This window comes from Ascaphus truei, chromosome 13, assembly GCF_040206685.1.
Source record: "Ascaphus truei isolate aAscTru1 chromosome 13, aAscTru1.hap1, whole genome shotgun sequence".
In the NCBI taxonomy this organism is placed as follows: Eukaryota; Metazoa; Chordata; class Amphibia; order Anura; family Ascaphidae; genus Ascaphus; species Ascaphus truei.
The window spans coordinates 10807738-10817335 of record NC_134495.1 but is presented as its reverse complement, the minus strand read 5'-3'; positions in this window follow the sequence as shown (position 1 = coordinate 10817335).

Below are 9598 nucleotides of genomic sequence, written 5' to 3'. Positions count from 1 at the left end.
GACCCTAAAAACCACAAAATCCAGATACAACTCAAGTCACTTAACCTATCGCAACTCATTTCCCAACCCACACGAATAAACCTGAAGTCGCATAACCATTCCTTGCTAGACTGGATTCTCTCCTCAAACCCCAGCAGAATCCAATCCTCTGGCATCCTTCCTGACATTTTCAGTGACCATGCAATAGTGTACTGTGTAAGGAAAATTAAACCGCCCCATTCAAGCCCCAAAGTTCTCCTAACTAGAACATTTAAAAACTTTAACCCACAACAGTTTCTGGATGACCTTACCAACTGCCCATGGCACAGAATCGATTTAATTCCCGACCCTGATTCTGCGCTCGACTATTTCCAATCCGAGTTCTTAAAACTCTGCGATACCCATGCTCCACTACGCAAAATAAGGGTACGGGGGGCCCACCTTCCATGGGTTACACCTGACCTTATAGCACTCTACCAGTTCAGGGATGCCTTGTGGAAAAGCTACAAAGTAACTGGCACTACCAAGGATCTCAATCACTACAGATGCCTGCGGAACGTGTGCACAAGGCAAACAAGGCATGCAAAAGCACAATATTACTCTGACAATCTCCTCCAGAATACATCAAACCCAGCTAATTTCTGGAAGGTTATCAACAATATATTCCAGCCTCCTAACCATCAACAACCAAGTAATATCACTAAGGGGGATATTACTCTGACAAACCCCACTGACATTGCAAATGCATTCAATGATTACTTTGTGGGGTGTGCCACTAACCTATTAGCGAAACGCAGCACAAACCCCAAACCTGAATCTCATCCTGGGAGTACCCCTATAGTCCCACCCCCTCCCAACACTGCCCACAATTTTCAATTTAGCCCAGTATCTGAAGAGGAGATTACACAAGCGCTCCTCAAACTAAAACTAAGCAGCCAATGTGGACCCGACTTACTACAATCTAGGTTCCTACGACTTGGTGCCCCAGCCATTGCCAAACCAATTGCGTCGATAGTCAACTCTATCCTGTCTGCAGGCCATATCCCTAAGACCTGGAAAACTGCCAGAGTTGTCCCAATCTTCAAAAGTGGGGACAAAAACACTGTCTCAAACTACAGGCCAATCTCACTTCTCCCAATTCTATCCAAAGTTATGGAAAAATGTGTCCACTCCCAATTAAGCGAGTTCTACACCAAGACAAATTTCCCTAGCCAATTCCAGTCTGGGTTTCGTCCCAAACACTCCACCGTAACTACCCTGCTAAAAGTTTGCAATGAAATCCAGTGTGGAATGGAACGGGGCCAACTCACTGGTGCAGTATTCCTAGATTTTGCAAAGGCTTTTGACACAGTTGATCATGCTATCCTGCTTAACAAACTCCAGAGCTCTGGAATAGGGAAACATGCTTTAAACTGGTTTCAGTCCTACCTATCAGGAAGATCCCAACATGTGTCCATCTCAGGCTCTAACTCCAACCCCCTGGATATCACCTGTGGTGTCCCGCAAGGCTCTGTTCTGGGGCCCCTACTCTTCTCAGTGTTCATTAATGATCTTCCCACAGCTTGTAAGGAAGCCTCAATACACATGTATGCAGATGACACAATCCTATATGCACACAGCCATAGCCTCTCTGACCTTCAACACATACTTCAGTCTGACTTTTTGAGACTCGAAAACTGGATTTCCCAAAACAAACTGTTTTTAAACACTGACAAGACTGTAACAATGGTATTTGGGACCAAGACTAAATTTGTAAAGCTTCCAGTGACTGAGCTCCTGATTAGAACCAACGCTAAAACCACCCTAACACCTGTCACTAGTTTTAAATACCTGGGCTTATGGTTTGACTCCCACTTAACATTCGGGATGCACATTGATACCCTGACAACCAAGACCTATGCCAAACTAGGGGTACTTTACAGGAACAAATCCTCCCTAAGTCTCCTGGTCAGAAAGCGTATTGCACAGCAGATGCTAATGCCAATTATTGACTATGGAGACATAGTATATGGCTCGGCTCCTCAAACCCACCTTAGCAAACTTGACACCCTCTACAATTCAATTTGTCGTTTTGTTCTCCAATGCAACTACAACACACATCACTGCGAAATGCTCAAAGAACTAGATTGGTCATCACTAGAGTCTAGGCGCAAAGTTCACCTTTCCTGTCTCACCCTCAAATACTTTCTGGGCAAGCTACCCAGCTACCTGAACAAGCTCCTCACCCCTACCACATGCAGTACCTATCACCTGAGATCAGACTCCAAAAGACTATTCATGGTCCCAAGACTCAACAAAGTATCCGGACGTTCCTCCTTCTCCTTCCGTGCACCCCAAAACTGGAACAACCTACCAGAGACTCTCATATCCACCACCAGCTTAAGTTCTTTCAAATCTAAGGCTGTCTCACACTTTAATCTGGTCTGTAACTGTTTCATAAGCTCATAATATATATTTTCTTTAACTGTGCATGCAATGTCTTGTATATAAATGTATACCTTGTTCATTTATGTAACTGTATTTGTAACCATGTATTATTTGTTTTACTCTGTGCCCAGGACATACTTGAAAACGAGAGGTAACTCTCAATGTATTACTTCCTGGTAAAATATTTTATAAATAATATGCAGAGCAGCGTGTCAGTATTATACACAGAGCAGTGTATCCGTATTATACGCAGAGAAGCGTATCTGTATTATATGCAGAGCAGCATATCTGTATTATATGCAGCGCAGTGTATCTGTGTTATACACAGAGCAGCATATCTGTTTTATACGCAGAGCAGCGGCACACTGAGTGTGCCTGTATTATACGCAGAGCAATAGGAAAGGAGGGGAGGACAGTGTGGAAGTTAGAAAGAATATAACAGTTTATAAAGGAGTGAGGAAACGTCAAACAGTGAGAGCAATAGGGAGCGCATGAGGAGATGCAGGGGGAGAGGTGGGGAGAGGAGGGGAGAGGAAGGAGGAGAGAGGTCCCAGGTATTTGAAGATATGAGAATAATAAATTGACATTGTAAATGAATAAATCAGGCCTGAGAGGGAAGCAGAGCACCACAGGTTACACAGGAGTTGAAGAATTTATCATCTTAAAAGTTGTATATAGATTGTCGGACGTGAAGAAGGTCACGTGCTGTGTGTTCTTCTCTTGTTCACCTCCAATATAACTCTTCAGACACTTCGCATGTAGCACTTAACTAGGAGCACAGGCAGTAAAGGGTTACTTAAATACTTGTAACCCTTCTCCCCCCCCCCCCCCCTAGACATATCTAGGGTGTGTGAGGGCGGATTACATGTACTTAGTGGTGCGTACCTGTGTGGAACAGGAGGGCCTGAGTCTCCCGCGGTGGTGTGGGGATCACAGGACCAGGCTTCTGGGGTAATAGCCTCCATGCTTTCAGTGGTGCAGCGCCTCCATCCTCTATACTCCCAGGGATGTGGGATAGGACCTGTATAGAAGAGTGAACCCTGGTTCCAGGGTGGATGCTCCAGAATCACACAACAGTCTTTGATAAAAAGGTAATGTCTCTCTTTATTGGTCGGATCAGCGCCTCCAGAAGAAATGGCGACAAGCAGCCACAACAACAACAGCAATGTCCCGCTTATCACTCGACCCTCCGCTCTGTACAGGTCTTTCCTCCTCTTCTTCCCTCCAAGTTACCCTCCGACAGGATGGACTGGGCTGGGGCATCAATACCCCAGTGCCCACCTCAGAGGGTATCCTCTGGGTGGGGAATGGATTCTCCCCATCACCCCAGCATCGGGGTGAGGGGCATTGGTCCACCTGAACTATGGTGCTATGAGCTCTACTCAAGGTGGCTGAGTCTCTCCTCTCACTTGCATGCTCCAAGCTCAGACTCTGCTTCAGCTCTCCCTCCAGACTCTGCTTCAGCACTAACCCCAGACTAACAGGAACAGCCCACTAAATAGAGACAGCCCCGCCTAGCATGATGTCAGCAGGCCCCTCCCCTGTGTCTCTGCCTGCACACAGAGTCAGGGGGCCTACCTCCATCAATCAAGCCAGGGCTTGAAGCGGGGGAAACCCATGATCACTACTGGCGGCCTGCCCTTAACAGGACTTACCACAGTAGGAAGGAGATAGGTATAGCCGGTGCTGTTTACAGGGGGCTACATACTCTATCAAAATAACATGAGAATAAGGAAGGGAGGGGTTGAAACTAATTAAAACAGACATGCCAATTGATAGGAGAGGATAGTTCAGCTCAGACAGACATCCTGTGTGTGTGATTATATATATATATATATATATATAATCAAAAAATAAATAGATGATACCGTTCTGTGGCTAACAAAATGCTTTTATTTGTGCGAGCTTTCGAGATACACTGATCTCTTCTTCCGGCGATGTTACAATGAATGAAGCAAGCAAAAGGTATACTTAAAAACAGTGTCACTATACCTTTTGCTTGCTTCATTCATTGTAACATCGCCGGAAGAAGAGATCAGTGTATCGCGAAAGCTCGCACAAATAAAAGCATTCAGTTAGCCACAGAACGGTATCATCTATTTATTTTTTGATTATTGAAGCTCGGCTAACACGGAACTGATACCTCTACATGTATGTGTATGTGTATATATGTGTATGTATTGTACGCAGAGCCTGGGTCGCCAACAGAGGAAGGGGGGGGGGAGCAGAGACTGCTGTCCCAGGCTGTGGGTGACAGGTATCTCAGAATATCCAAGAAAAACTGATGCTTCTAATTGTGCACAGACATACACTACATATGGTCCAGAAAAAGTTACTGTGCTTAGAATTATAAACACCCTTCTGTTCAGGGTCACCACTGATGAATGAGTATATAATAAGTCACCCCACTTCTACCGTATCCCGTGACTACCCACGGGTAGGGGCTACAATGTGGTAAGGAGGAATATATAGTAGCTATACCGCCGTGTCCCTATGAGAGGACACCCAGCTAGTATGCCGCTACCCTCCGCCACTGCCCTCCTATACCCGGTGTCACATACGGGGAAGAAATCCTCACTGCGGAGGTAGGGGAGGGAGATTCTCAAAGGTATACACTCACGGTCTTGACGCGCCGGGTCTCCGGTCGATACTGAAGGTGATGACGTCGGTAACCTCTGATCCAGAAGGAAAATGCAGCGTGCTCCAGCCAAATTAAGTCAGGCAAAAATAGGGTTAGTACGGCGGTACACTGCTGCCGCTGGGGTATAAAAGTGGATGTCCCACACGCAAAGATAATAAAAAGGTTTATTTAGTGCATATACACAAAAAAAACTAAAAAAAAAACTGCTACAGAGTGAACTCTTGACGGGACGAAACGCGTCAAGAGTTCACTCTGTAGCAGTTTTTTTTTTTTTTTGTGTATATGCACTAAATAAACCTTTTTATTATCTTTGCGTGTGGGACATCCACTTTTATACCCCAGCGGCAGCAGTGTACCGCCGTACTAACCCTATTTTTGCCAGGCTGTGGGTGGCCCGGACGGTGCCGGAAGTTGGGCCCTGCCAGAGGTCAATGCCTCACTCAATGGAGGAGGCGGCTTCATCTGGACTTAATGAGTCCGTCAGACCTCAGTAATTGAATGATGGCGGCCTACTGGTTTTAGCAATGTGTTTTTATAACTCTCCGTGTCAGGGGAGGCCAGGACAATTTATCCGCTTCTGGCTGTCCGGCCCCAGCTCTCCCCCTCCCCACACTGCAATGGCTGGGCCTCTCTCTCTCTCCTGCTGTGGCCTGCCTCTGGGGTGGGGTTATTGTGTTGGATTGGAGGTAGGGGCACGAGAGGGGAGAGAGATGCCGATGTGAGAGATGGGGGGTGTCTCGCAAAGGCCACCAACATGGGGGGGCAGTGGAGACTCTAGTCCAGGGTCAGCACAGTGATACTCTGAAGGGAGGGGGGGTCAGTACAGTGATACTATGAGGAGTGGAGGGGGGGGGGGTCAGTACAGTGATACTCTGAGGGGTGGAGGGGGGGTCAGTACAGCGATACTCTGAGGGGAGGTCAGCACAGCGATACTCTGAAGGGAGGGGGGGTCAGTACAGCGATACTCTGAAGGGAGGGGGGTCAGTACAGCGAGACTCTGAGGGGAGGGGGGGTCAGTACAGCGATACTCGGGGGGACAGTACAGCGATACTCAGGGGAGGAGGGGGGGTTAGTACTGTGATACTTTGAGGGGAGGGGGGGGTCAGTATTGTGATACTCTAAGGGGAGGTCAGCACAGCGATACTCTGAGGGGAGGGGGTCAGTACAGCGATACTCTGAGGGGAGGGGGTCAGTACAGCGATACTCTGAGGGGAGGGGGGGTCAGCACAGCGATACTCTGAGGGGATGAGGGGGGCTCAGTATAGCGATACTCTGAGGGGAGGGGGGGTCAGCACATCGATGCTCTGAGGGGTGGGGGGGTCAGCACAGCGATACTCTCAGGGGAGGGGGTCAGTACAGCGATACTCTGAGGGGAGGGGGGGTCAGTACAGCGATACACTGAGGAGAGGGGGGGTCAGTACAGCGATACTCTGAGGGGAGGGGGGGTCAGCACAGCGATGCTCTCTGAGGGGAGGGGGGTCAGTACAGCGATACTCTCTGAGGGGAGGGGGGTCAGCACAGCGATACTCTGATCAGCATCTCTCTGGATCTTTATTTCACGCTGTGTGTACATGCTGGGGGTCTGATCACTTCTTAACCCCTTCCCTACCACAGGGCCGGTGGCAAATCGCAAAGCAAAACTCCTAGGACGTAAAGCAGGAAATCTAGAATGTGCAAAAGCAGAATATATAGAACAGGCAGTGCGGAGCATATAGAACAGGCAGTGTGGAGCATATAGAACAGGCAGTGTGGAGCATATAGAACAGGCAGTGTGGAGCATATAGAACAGGCAGTGCGGAGCATGTAGAACAGGCAGTGCGGAGCATGTAGAACAGGCAGTGCGGAGCATGTAGAACAGGCAGTGCGGAGCATGTAGAACAGGCAGTGCGGAGCATGTAGAACAGGCAGTGCGGAGCATGTAGAACAGGCAGTGCGGAGCATGTAGAACAGGCAGAGCGGAGCATGTAGAACAGGCAGAGCGGAGCATGTAGAACAGGCAGTGCGGAGCATATAGAACAGGCAGTGCGGAGCATATAGAACAGGCAGTGCGGAGCATATAGAACAGGCAGTGCGGAGCATATAGAACAGGCAGAGCGGAGCATATAGAACAGGCAGTGCGGAGCATATAGAACAGGCAGAGCGGAGCATATAGAACAGGCAGTGCGGAGCATATAGAACAGGCAGTGCGGAGCATATAGAACAGGCAGAGCGGAGCATATAGAACAGGCAGGGCGGAGCATATAGAACAGGCAGGGCGGAGCATATAGAACAGGCAGGGCGGAGCATATAGAACAGGCAGTGCGGAGCATATAGAACAGGCAGTGCGGAGCATATAGAACAGGCAGTGCGGAGCATATAGAACAGGCAGTGCGGAGCATATAGAACAGGCAGTGCGGAGCATATAGAACAGGCAGAGCGGAGCATATAGAACAGGCAGTGCGGAGCATATAGAACAGGCAGTGCGGAGCATATAGAACAGGCAGTGCGGAGCGTATAGAACAGGCAGTGCGGAGCGTATAGAACAGGCAGAGCGGAGCGTATAGAACAGGCAGTGCGGAGCGTATAGAACAGGCAGTGCGGAGCGTATAGAACAGGCAGTGCGGAGCGTATAGAACAGGCAGTGCGGAGCATATAGAACAGGCAGTGCGGAGCATATAGAACAGGCAGTGCGGAGCATATAGAACAGGCAGTGCAGAGCATATAGAACAGGCAGTGCGGAGCATATAGAACAGGCAGTGCAGAGCATATAGAACAGGCAGTGCGGAGTGTATAGAACAGGCAGTGCAGAGCATATAGAACAGGCAGTGCGGAGCATATAGAACAGGCAGTGCAGAGCGTATAGAACAGGCAGTGCAGAGCGTATAGAACAGGCAGTGCAGAGCGTATAGAACAGGCAGTGCAGAGCATATAGAACAGTCAAAAACTGAGCCACTGATTGAGCCACCTGTGCTGAAGCAGGGACTGATGGAGGCTGGAGCCACTTGTGCTGAAGCAGGGATATCCTTAAAACCTGACCTGTCGGTGGCCCTTGAGGACTGAAGGTTAAAGAGAGCTGACTGACACCTTTAAAAAATAAAAATAAAAATCGGATAAGTATGTTACAATAATCTTTTTAACATTTAACACTTCGATGGTCCACAAAAGCTTTAGCGGTGATTCCCAATCTTTAATGTGTTTTGGGGATAACCCGGTTTGAACGTCCTCATCATCAGCACAGTTCTTTGTTTAAGTAATTATGATTGTTATCATTTGTCAAATGAATACACATAAGCGGCTGATGTCCTTCAGCCCAGTTCCCAACGAGAAGCCTCACGCTCATTGTTACAAGATAAGTAAGTTTGTTACTATAAGGGTGATTAAATCTGGCTAATAAGCCAAACGACACAAAGTTGTTTATAAATGTATTTAGTTGAGCCACTGCCCCTTTAACATAGCCCCCCCCCTGCTCCTGTAGCCCACCCCACCCTCAAACACGTTAATACCAGAGGAGGTGCTTTGCTTATTGGGGTGTGAGGCTCCTTTTCCTGACATCGGACATCCAGGAAACAGAACCCCAAAGTGATGAGGGGCAGGTCTGACTTTCTCTTTACCAGTGAGACTCACATGTTGGGGTGTGGGTCGATCCTGAAGACATTAGATTGTCAGCTCCTCGGGTTCGGTGTAGCATAAAGAATACACCAAAACGAAGGAAGGACACTTTGGGATTTCCAATTCCAAACGGATTTATTCAGCCCAAGTATGACGCACGTTTCGGGTGTCACGGCATTTTTCAAGAGCGTGGCATGAAGAAATAATAACAACCAATGAAATATATATGTTAAAGCTGGTCGCCATGGCCCTAGGTGTTCCCCATCATCCATTCGCGTCAGGCGCGTGTTCGTGACGCCACACACATGTCAGAGAGTCCATTGATTCTCCTGACGGCGCCACACAATGTAGTATACAAACACACACACACAGCACAGTTTGGGGCCTTTCGGGGTGTTCCCTGCATAGCATGCAACTGATGTTCCTCATTACAGTATTGGAATGCGGGGTAAGTACCTGGCTCTTTGCCATCCTGTTGTCATTCAAATTGAGTCCAGAGCTTAGTTCTGGTTCCCATTATTTAAGCCATTTAAAAATGGTGGAGGGATATTAAGTGTTTTGGTCAATGTGGTGCTTTAGGGGTTAATGTGGTTACCATTTGTCTTAAAACCCACAATATATTGTGGGACGCAGGAAAGATGGCCGCTTAGCTGAGGATCTCCATGGATCCCAGGCACGGCGCTCCTCTAAAGGATATAACGTGGACCTCACCTGCGGCACCATGGGAACACCCGGCAAGGTGAGACCCAGACGGGAGACGGAGCAAACGTCGCGGGAAGTCGCGCAATTCTTTCAAACAAGAGCCCTGTGGGGACAGAGAACCAAGATGGCGGCGCCGCGAGGCCCCCCTCGGAGGTGGAGGCTGAAACTGAATCAGGAGCTGATGACCGTGCCAGACCCACAACTAAAGGTGATCTAGATCAGGGGTGCGCAAACTATTCGCGCTGCGCCCCCCCTTGCCTG